The following is an 11,835-nucleotide window of genomic DNA, read 5'->3' as shown; positions in this document are numbered from 1 at the left end:
ATTCTCTGTTCAAAGACAGTAAATGTGGAAAATGTCTCATGTAGTATCAGCTTCATTTAAAATGACTGCAAACATTTAGAGAACGTGCTGCTGTTTGTCCTACATTTCAACACTGAATGAACCCTGAAAACATGGCAGCTGGCAGGTTGGAGTTCACATGAAATATCGGCTGTATGAAGACTGGAAATATAAATGATAAAAACATGCAGCCAAACATTTGTGGACATGGATAAACTATCTGATCCAAAAAGCAGGAAGTGACACAGCTAGAAAGTGTGTAACAGCTGAAGTCAAATGTAATGCAGAGTTGAATCTGCACTTGGATCCATCTGTGAAAGGTCCACATGTAGGGATCACATGAGTCCTGATGTTTGTCAGTCAGCTTGATAACTCCATCTACTGTGGGCTACATATACTGGGCTGGTAGCTCCACAGTGTTGGAAAGAAACTATTAAATGTGCAAAGTTTAAAATCATCGTCTCTTCTAACACAGGAGCCATGTTGAGTTTAGATCACAGCCGACCACCGGAAATGGCTGAAATGAAAAGGAATGAAGCCCATTGACAGCCAGCAGGTCTAAACAGGAACGCACCCATTTGTATGTGTGGCAATGATGTGGCTGCAGCTGACACAGGATTGGTTCAAACTAAACATCAGACACATTTCACAGAGTTCACAAATAAACTCACGTTTTTATTTTTGAAGATGATCATAAAGTAGAATTTATGGTCCAGTAGAAACAGCAGGAGGTTTGAGCCCTTCTGATGGCAAGGCAAGGCAAGTTTATTTGTATAGCACAATTCAACAACAAGGTGATTCAAAGTGCTTTACAGAGACATTAGAAACAAAAACAAATAAAAAGCATGATTTAAAATTGATTAAAACAAGCAAACAAACTAACTAATTAATTAACAAACAAACAAACAAAACAGTATATAAAATCAAAACAGATCAGAACAGTAGATAAAATCAGTAGTTAAATGTAAGTTTTGAAATTTAAGCTTAAAAGTGTGGATTTGGTGCTTTATTCAAATGCAGCTGAGAACAGGTGAGTCTTCAACCTGGATTTAAATAAACTGAGTGTTTCAGCTGATCTGAGGCTTTCTGGGAGTTTGTTCCAGATATATGGAGCATAAAAGCTGAATGCAGCTTCTCCGTGTCTGGTTCTGACTCTGGGAACTGATAACAGACCGGATTCAGATGACCTGAGGGATCTGGAAGGTTCATACTGGGTCAGGAGGTCATTGATGTATTTTGGTCCTAAACCATTCAGAGCTTTATAGACCAGCATCAGAACTTTAAAGTCTATCCTCTGACGGACAGGCAGCCAGTGTAAGGACCTCAGAGCTGGACTGATGTGGTCCACTTTTTTGGTCTTAGTGAGGACTCGAGCAGCAGAGTTCTGAATGAGCTGTAGTTGTCTGACTGATGTTTTAGGTAGACCTGTAAAGATGCTGTTACAGTAGTCAAGCCTACTAAAGATGAATGCATGGACTAGTTTTTCCAGGTCCTGTTGAGACATCAGATCTTTTATCCTTGAAATATTCTTGAGGTGATAGTAAGCTGATTTTGTTATTGTCTTAATGTGTTTTTCTAAGTTTAGGTCTGCATCCATCACTACACCCACATTTCTCGCCTGGTTTGTGGTTTGTAGATGTATAGATTGAAGTTCTCTGGTGACCTGTAATCGTTTTTCTTTGGCGCCAAAGAGTATTACCTCAGTTTTGTTTTTGTTTAGCTGGAGAAAATTGTACGGGGCCTTGGTCTCCTGGTGACATTGTGATATATATTTGTGTGTCATCTGCATAGCTACGACAGTTTATTTTGTTGTTCTTTATAATCTGTGCCAGTGGGAGCATGTAAATGTTAAACAGAAAGGGTCCCAAGATGGAACCTTGGGGAACTCCACATGTGATACTTGTCTGCTCAGATGTGAAGTTACCTATTGATACAAAGTATTTCCTGTTTTCTAAGTATGTTTTGAACCAGTTTAGTACAGTTCCTGAAAGACCTGTCCAGTTCTCCAGTCGTTTGAGTAATATGTTGTGGTCAACTGTATCAAATGCTGCACTGAGATCCAGTAAGACTAGGACTGACATTTTTCCACTGTCTGTATTCAGACATATGTCATTAAACAGCAGAAACAGGATTTGGAGGAAGATGTTAATAGATTAGAAAGAATTGTACACTGTGAATCAATGCAAGTCTTTCTATATAGACAGATCTGTAATAATCCCCCAGGTAGGTTCCTCTGGGACAGTCACAGATAGAGACACCAATTCTGACATCCTTTGAAAGCCTGACTTTGAATTTTCATCACTCGTCATGCACACAGATGTTAATTCTACATATTCCTGGTACTGAACTCTAAATCAATATGAAGAAAATGCTCCTGCTAATCTGCATCTATGTTGATATCAAATCCTTTTCCAGCACATGGATAAATCTCTATAAATCTTTCAGTCTGATCAGAATGGGCACAGTGTTGTTATTGCAGCTCCCTGATGTTTGAAAAGCTAAATGTCCATTTTAAAGTGCTCGTGTGTAGGATTGTGTTTCCTTCCTTTGTGCAGTTCTTACAGTAAACATGTTTGAATGTTTCCTGTTCCCCTGATGCTTCTTCCTGTTGGATAAAGTTGGTTTGAATAACATGTTCTTATAGGTTTCAATGAACTTCAAACTGGGATCCACTTACAAAACTGTCTCATTTTATTGGAACGATCCACATTTGCATCCATTCACGGTACATTTGACATCTGAACACGTTTGTACACATGATGAAAGGACAGATGGTGTTTGTGTGTCCTTCTTAAACTTAGTGTGGATGTTTCATCATGTAGAACTACTTAGAACTGTCAGGGTTCCTGGGTCGGTGACCCAGTATTTTCAGTTCACGTTCACTGTTTATCTACTGCCTGTTCCACTTCCTGTTTTATTGTGTTAGCCTTGGTCTGTGTGCATTATGTTCAGTCCTCTTCCCATTATCATTAGTTCATTATGTTCAGCTGTGTACTCACCGGTCTCTCATTATCATCATTATCACCAGTCTGTGTATTTAAGCCCTCTGTTCTACCCATTCAGTGTCGGGTCATTGATGATGTACGCCTGATGTCTATGTCGTCTGTATGTTCAGTCAGTCAGTCCTTTGGTCATTCATTCATTCATTCAGTCAGCCAGCCATTTCCTCCCTCTGTACTGTTTGCTCGCTCCTTCGGCAATAAACATCCACCTTCACCTACCTGCCTGTGAGTCCAGCGTTTGGGTCCTCCTTCTCTCATCCACGACACTACCTCTGACACAATGACCCGACCACGCGTTGTGGACCCAGCGGACTCGGACCTTTTCGAGCGGCAGGACGTAGCGCTCTCCATTTGGGCGGAGAAGCTCAGGTGGAAACAGCGGCTCTTCTCAGAGAGGGAGCACGTCTTTGAGGGGACTCGCCTGGCTCTGGGCGGGCCTCGGAGACGCCGCGGTCCTCCACCTGCTGCCTCACCTGCATCGGAGCATTCGCCGCGGAGAGTGGGCGTCACAGGCCAGGCTTCGGCCGCTCGCTCTTCCGCTGCTCCGCTCCTCGCTCGCCCACCAGCCATTTTACTCACCGGACCTTCAACCTCGCCATGGCACGGTGGCTCCGCCTCCCACCTCGGCTCAATGGAGGCTCCCGTGCCAGAGGCTCGGCTGTGTACCCCGCCCACTGCCTCTTCCCGGAGAAAGCGGCGCACACGTCGCCATAACAAGGACTATTTCCAGCAACTCCCGATGGTGAGCTCCAGTGACTGTTTTTCGCACTCACCATCTGATTATTCACTTAAAACACACAATAGACTCTTTTCTGATTCATGGGATGTTTCCCTCCTAGAGGATGAAGTGGACTGGGAAGATTTTTTCTGCTCTGCTCCCCCAAAGACTGTTCAGTCAAAGACTGTAAATAGTGGTGGCAGAAGGACCAGAATAAATCCAGATAGACCTGTCAGTATCACTCGCCCAGTCATCATTTCCACTCCTGTCAGTCAGCCGACACCCACACCTGTGCCCGCACCCAGGACGAGGGCAGCTGTGACCCCGTATACCTCCACACCCACCTCTGTTCCTCGGGTGGGGGTGACTGGTGTCCAGTAGTGATGGGCAGATGAAGCCTCATGAAGCACTGATGCTTTTCATCCAATTGGTTCACCCCAACGCGAAGCTTCTTGAAGCTTCATTTGCTCTAGCAGGACACCTACTGGACGTAAAAATATTAGTTGGCATGAATTTGAAGAGTGTGGCATTTTGCACACAGCCTGTAAATGTCAACAACAAAAGGAGTGTGTAAAACACCTATAGTGTAGTGATGCAGTGTACTGTGTATATTTATACTGGCAGTGTGGAAAATGATTATTTGCGGCAAAGTTCGAACCGCTTCATGAACCAGTCACGTGGTACAGCCGGGCAGCGAGGCTTCGGACGTCATCATTTTCAGCTCCTCCCATAAATGAAGCAAGCCTCGATACGCGCTTCGCGGAAACGCCCCCTCCATTACTCGACACACGCTTCGAAGCCCCGATACAGAACGTCACATCACTAGTGTCCAGCCACCTCCCGTGCCTGTCCCAGCACCTAGGCTGAGGGCGGCCAGGATCCGGCCTGACCCCCCTAGAGACTCAGCTGAGGCTCTCCAGCCAGTGCCCTCACGCTCTGGAAGCACGGAAGAGCCAATCAGTCCACCACTTCATCCACCACCTGATCCAGCCTTTCACGCACTAGCTTTATCCCTGGTTAGGCTGGCTGAAGTGTCCCCTGCTCAGGCACCAGCTTTACTAGCCCAGGCTGTAGCTCAGCCATCAGCCACACCAACCTCAGCTCCGTCGTCAGCCACGCCTGCCTCTGTTCCTCCCTTAGCATCTCCACTCCAGTCAGTTCCCTCACCTGCTGTTCAGCTTTCCCTTCAGTCAGTTCACTCACCTGCTGTCCAGTCTCCTGCTGCCCTCCAGTCAGTTCACTCACCTCTAGTCCAGTCACCTCCTGTAGCTCAGTCCCCTCCTGTCCTCCAGTCACCTCCTGTAGCTCAGTCCCCTGTCCAGTCAGTCCAGTCTGCTCCTGTCCCCCAGTCACCTCCTGTAGCTCAGTCCCCTGTCCAGTCAGTCCAGTCGCCTCCTGTTTCCCAGTCGCCTGTCCACCATCCTGTTCGGTTCCCGGACCTGCAGCCACAGCACCCAGAGCCAGCTGTGAGCTCTCCTGCTTCTCAGCCAGGGGTTTCCGCACCCGCTGGCCCGGCCGCTCCTCAGCCAGGGGTTTCCGCACCCGCTGGCCCGGCCTGTCTCCAGCCAGAGGCTTCAACTTCGCCTGGTCAGGCCTCTGCCTCAGCTGCACCCACGCCCGGCCTCTGCCTCAGCTGCACCCACGCCCGGCCCGGCCTCTGCATCGCCTTCAACGTCGCCTGGTCTGGCGTCGGCCTCTGCTTCTGCTCCGCCTGGTCCGGCTCCAGCCTCAGAGTCTTCGTCCTCGTCTGGCCCAGCCTCAGAGTCTTCGTCCTCGTCTGGCCCAGCCTCAGAGTCTTCGTCCTCGTCTGGCCCAGCCTCGACTTTGGCTTTTGTTTCACCTGCTGCAGCTCCAGCCTGTGCTTCGCCTGGTCCGGCCCCGTCGTCGCCTGGGCCGGCCTCGTCTGGTCCTGTGCCCACCGGGCCGTGGCCAGCACGCCTAACACTGGAGAGCCGCCGCTGCCTTCCACGCGGTCGGCCCCCTGAACTGCTCCGTCGTCTCCTTCGCCGCCGCCGTTGCCTTCCACACGGTCGGTCCACCGGAACAGTCTCGTCTCGACCGCCGCAGCCACCTACCGGACCGGCTCAGTGGTCGCTGCTGCCTTCCACGTGGCCGCCCACCTGACCTGTCTCGTCTCGGCCTCGGGCCACGTGGCCACCCACCTGAACTGTCTCTGTGTGGACTCCGTCCCTCCGTCCTGGGCCCCCTCCGCCCGCCCTGTTCTGGTTCTTTTTCTTTTGGCCGTCGGGTGCCGGCCTTTGAAGGGGGGGTACTGTCAGGGTTCCTGGGTCGGTGACCCAGTATTTTCAGTTCACGTTCACTGTTTATCTACTGCCTGTTCCACTTCCTGTTTTATTGTGTTAGCCTTGGTCTGTGTGCATTATGTTCAGTCCTCTTCCCATTATCATTAGTTCATTATGTTCAGCTGTGTACTCACCGGTCTCTCATTATCATCATTATCACCAGTCTGTGTATTTAAGCCCTCTGTTCTACCCATTCAGTGTCGGGTCATTGATGATGTACGTCTGATGTCTATGTCGTCTGTATGTTCAGTCAGTCAGTCCTTTGGTCATTCATTCATTCATTCATTCATTCATTCATTCAGTCAGCCAGCCAGCCATTTCCTCCCTCTGTACTGTTTGCTCGCTCCTTCGGCAATAAACATCCACCTTCACCTACCTGCCTGTGAGTCCAGCGTTTGGGTCCTCCTTCTCTCATCCACGACACTACCTCTGACAAGAACAAAGTCTTTGGAACATTTGGAGAACACGTTTAGGAAAGTAACATCCTGGTAGAACATTTTCTTAAAGCAGAGCAGAGCTGCAACATGACTGTGAGGATTCAGAAGAATAAAGTCAGAATACTTTATTATTATGAAGACTAAAGTGCGCCTTAATGCTGCCGATGAACACACATGTTCTTTGTGAAAGCATGTGTGAGCACAGCTGACGTGCACCACACTGACCCCACTCGCCCCATTTCTTCATCCACTTCTTGCTCTTGTGCTTGAAATGAGACGCAGCAAAAGTCAGAGGCTCTAAAATCCACAAGAAGGGGGCTCGTTAGATCAGGATACTGGATGTGATCCATAGAAAACATGGATAATACACCACTTTATTTGAAGCATCTGTAGCACTGCCTCAGTTCTGGATGTTTCCACAGACTCCTCTGTGCACCTAAAGGAAAGGTCAAAGGTCAGCAGCACATGTAGTTGGGACAATTCTTCAGTCGCACAAACTACACAATCATTTTCCTCCAATGACGACTTTTCACTTGCAGAAATGGTCCTGTGTGATTTCCAGGCTGTGATATAAAAACTAGTTCCTAATGGCAGCGACTCACTCAGTAAACATGTGTTTCCTTCACCAACCTCACACACAGATCCAATAAGATCAGGAAGTGGGCAGTATAGTACAATATGTGTTATTCTGTGCTGCACTGCCCAAACTAAAGATCTGCTGAAGTGTTGGAAATGATCCAGATGTTTATTTTGGACGATACAGCAGAAGATCAGACATGAAAGTGGAGATAACACAGAAGACCTGCAGCAAAGGGTCAGAGGTCAGACTGGGCCCCTGGATTCAACAATGAGCCAATGATCATCAAGCAGTGACTAAAGCAGAGCCCTGACGTTCTGACATTCATCACACAGTCAGAACAAATGTCTGCTGATGACTTCATCTCATGAAACGACTGATAGATGTCAGTTCATTGATCAGCTGAGCTGCTGATCTTCATCATCACAGAAACATTCAGCTTGTTTCAATCAGTAAATAACTCCCACTACTCCCAGTTTGAACTGTTCCCACTCAAAATGCTGTGAGAACAATGATCATTGTAGAACTTCACAAACATCACGTGTTGTTTTCCACATGTAAGATCAGCAAACACACAGAAACTTCCTGTTGCCACACACGGCCTCTAAAATCTCTTCCACGCTTTCTGTCTGAAGTCCACTCTCTGTGTCGGATCCACAGGAAACAACAAGATCTTATTAACATGGTTTTCAATGTGTCTCCTTCCAAAAAGTCCAACCAATGAACAAATGTGTGTATTTGTGGAGGCCGAACAAAAGCATGACACATTTCTCTGTTTCTATAAACTGGAGTCAAACACAAACATGAAGAGTTTCACTGACAGACTCCAAAATGCCCCCACAGTGGATCAAAGGGAAATCCTACAGTGTGGCCAGAGACTCTTAATGGCTCCAACATCAACACATCCACAATGTTGGATCCAGTTCTGCCTCACAGAGTTACTAAGACACACCCTCTGCCAGCATCACAACAGCTCCACCTGCTTCACCTGCCTCCTCAGCATCTGTACACCTGAAGAGAAAAGAAAGGCTCCAACAGCTCAAATCTACAAAGGATTCATGAAGTTTCATCCAACAATAACATGTTTGCCTTCCACAGTGTGCTGTTAGACACCACTGTACCTCTGCCATTTCAAAAAGAGCAGCTTGGGAACATTTTGGCTCCAAACACTTTGTGTTTAAGTTCTTTGTTTTCTTTGTGAAGCCGACAACATCTGGAGCTTTGTGACTCATAGAAACATCATTTTGTTCTTTAGATGACAGCAGATTGGGACTGAATAATCAATCACTATCAAACCAATAAAGACAAACATGCTGATTTTACAGGAACTTTGTTGGAGAAGCTGCAAAGACATGAAACTGGTGGAGATCCCAAACCAGTTGATAGTGCTGGTTATTCCAAATAAAGCTGTTTCCCTTTGAGATGAAATGACTTTGTGTCCTGATATATAATAAAGATGTTGTTGTTTTTGAGCCCCTGTATTAAAAGTAGTTTAAAGTCAGCTTGAGTTTGATGTCTTTATGTCAAAGCTGCTCATGATGTTGAGCTGCTGATGGAATAAAAACAATATAAAAGCATGTAGTCCAGACTTAAATGTAGCCTGTTGTTAGCTGAGGTCCACACACAGTGTTTGACAGTGTAAAGTGTGTGAAAGGGCTGCTGGTGGAGCTCACTAGGATGAGCAGGTGACCACGAGGTGGAGAGCAGCTGGCCTGGCTTTGACCCGGGCCACGCCCCCTTTCTCTCTGCTTTGCTGTCACTTATCTTCACTGCTCTGTCCAATAAAGCTGAAAAAGGCCCCGAATCAAAGAAATCTGCTGCAGCCTCTGAAATGTCTTCTGTTTCCTTCCCGACGGCTTTTTCACCGTCAGCCCATCAGACAGTCCAGCAGCATTTATGATGATGTCATGATGTTGAAGAGGCTGCTACGGTGGCCTCCCATGACCCCCAGCCTCATCACAGCTGAGATGCAGACATTTGAAAACATTCAGCAGACAACTGAATAACAGTCCAACACAACAGTCTGTGTGCAGACACACACTGACCTTTCATAGAGTCAAACACAGCTGGTTGAGTCATTTCTCTGTGAGTCTAAAGTGAATCTAGTATTTGAAAGTCCACTTCCTGTATTTGTTGTTGAAGACTTCTTCAGCTTCTTCTCAAGGACATCAGCTGCTTGTTTGGCAGCAGAGGCAGTTAAGAAGCTTCCTGAAAAACACTGAACAGTGAGTTCACTGTGGCATATGACAGATTCAGCTTTCTGTGTGCAAATGTGTCTGTGTCGACCTTTCAAATGCTGTTGAATCCAAAACATCAGCGGCTCCTCGGCTGCTCACTTCATGCACTTCTGTCTGTGTGACAGTCCAATGACATCACAGCTGTTTCCAGCCCCAGTGTCTCAGGACTGGACACCTTTAAACATGTCGAGGATCAAACAGCGTCCAGCTAAACACACATGAAACTATCAGAGCTGACAATCATTCCAATAACATCTAATGGTTCATGTATGTAGACACAGGACTACAAGGAAATGGCTCTCAGCATCTGGCTGTGGGAACACATGAGTCCCTGTTTGTGTTCAGATTGTGTGCATGTTTTAGACGTGTGACATGTAGAAACACAACAATCCCACAATGACACACAGATGTGTTTGACACAGCTGTGCAGCTGTAAGTTGTTTCTAATGATTCATTGAAGCTCTTCTAACATTCTGGAGACGATCAGTACATGAATCTGTTCAACACGACAACAATTTGACTTCAGTGTGAACGTTTGCATTAAATAACCTTCTTCATCCAGCTGACAGCATCTTCATCCTATGATGTGAACAGTTCCTCCTGTTGATGACAAACCTCTGACAGGATCTGCTTGAGGAGCTTTTTCATGTGCAGCTCTCTGAGCTCAGGGCTGAGCTGCTGTTTCATCTTTAAGAGCTGCTGCCTCCTCGCCGGACTTGTTCTCCTCTTCTTCTCCTAATGACACCATTTCTGCTTCATATTAAATTCAATAAAGATGCTGACATGTATCTGTAGCAACAACATCATTGAATCTAGAACAACTGGAGCCAAACCAGTGGCTCTGCTGGGATCACTGGTGAGCCAACACTTCCTTGTTGATGCAGATTTCAGGGCTTCCTTTTGCTCCTCCGTTATAACTGTTCTCTCTTCTCAACACATGATGACACAAAGGAATCAGCAGTGACAAAGATGATGCTGAAGAGAAGCACACACTTCACACATATAACAGAGCAGTGCAGTTACACACACCTCTGCTCGACATCAGGCCTCAAACAAAGACACAAAACACTAACTTGACTCTAAACAGAAGAAACGAGCAGCTGTTTCTGTTCTGTGCTTATTTATATTTGACACACATGCTTCTCTTTGTGCAAACACACATCGCACTATAAGGGTAACCTCGCACACAATGATTGGACAGCACAGTGATGATGCTGGGAGATCCTATACGCAGCAACACAGAAACACTGAGAACTTTAAACAATGATGGAAAGTGTTATAAATGACTTGTTGGCCTCTGATCTGTCACAAACAGCTGAAACGTGTCTCTCATGAGTCACATGAAGGTTTTTGACAGAAAGGACAAAAAGTAGCTGCAGTCAGTTTGTGTCATTTTTATATTTATTCATCTGGGAGAAAAATCTGAGGGACATTAAAATGTGTTTTCAACAGAGACAAGAACATGAATATAACAGAACAGGTAAATGAACATGTTTCAAGTAAACAGCTGGACTGATCAGGTCCAAACACAGAGTGATAAACTTGTCAAACAGCTGTCATATCTTTATATAGAAGCTCTTTATAAATGCTGCTCACTGCAGTCTGTTTACTAATAATGTCAAAGTGTTAGAAACACAGAAACATCAGAATGGTCTTTGTTCACAGAAACCTGTCTGGGATCCTTTGTTGTTCTTTTGATGCAGAGTTACATTATAAATATAAAGAGTTATTTCAGAGTCTCATCAGTTTTCCTGCATGTCTTTATTTAACACATCAGCAGGGCTGAAGCTCTCATGTTAAACACACACTGATCTATGGACACGTTCATGTGTTTCTAACAGAACCAGGCTGTTATCAGCCTGCACTAACATTATGTCACACACACTGAATGTAACAGTGACAGTTTACATCATCACACAATCAGCTGTGATTGTTTCACTGTCATCAAACGAGTCAACAGGAAGTAGAATCAATAGAAACCAATCATTTACTGACAGCATGTCTGATGGAAATAAGTGCAGATTATGTATGAAGTCTAACTGCACACAGTAACTGTGTTACAATAAGGACTTAACAGCGCCCTCTGCTGGAGTGTTTCAGTACTGCGTTAACTAGAATACACCACCTCCTCCTCACACCACCTGCTACAGCTCTACTCTTCTATGACTACAGTCATCCACAGCACTGATGTGAGGTCACATGGTTCATATGTAAGGAGCACAGCTGACCTCAGGTCAGTTTAATGACTGTGAGCAGCAGCTGTGTTATTGTCACTGTGACAGGGAGACACTCTCAGACACAGCGCTCATGTCAGCTTGTTCTCATGCAGGAGGATCAGGAGCTCCATGTTTGTCTTTCTGTTTGAATCATGATGTGTTTGTGCCATCAGAGTCTGTCATGAGTACTCAGGGTTTCACAGCAGCTCTTCTGGATGCTGACGAGGACTCCAACCTCATGTTTCACCTCTCTGAGCTTCTGATGTCTGTGAACACTCGTGTTTCTTCTCTGGGCTCATCTGGACAAAAACACCTTTCTGTGTTTGG

The 11,835-nt window shown here is 46.0% G+C and overlaps 1 protein-coding gene across 1 annotated transcript in view; it reads right to left on the bottom strand.

Annotated features, from left to right (window-relative positions):
- The window catches only part of LOC309702163 (uncharacterized protein), an 854,297-nt gene that overhangs the window by 731,024 nt on the left and 111,438 nt on the right, over window positions 1–11,835 (bottom strand). The gene's annotated exons all lie outside the window — the stretch shown is intronic.

This window comes from Aulonocara stuartgranti, assembly GCF_965226115.1.
Source record: "Aulonocara stuartgranti genome assembly, chromosome: 3".
Classification (NCBI taxonomy): Eukaryota; Metazoa; Chordata; class Actinopteri; order Cichliformes; family Cichlidae; genus Aulonocara; species Aulonocara stuartgranti.
Note: the sequence above shows the minus strand (reverse complement) of the source record. Positions and strands in the feature narration are given on the sequence as shown.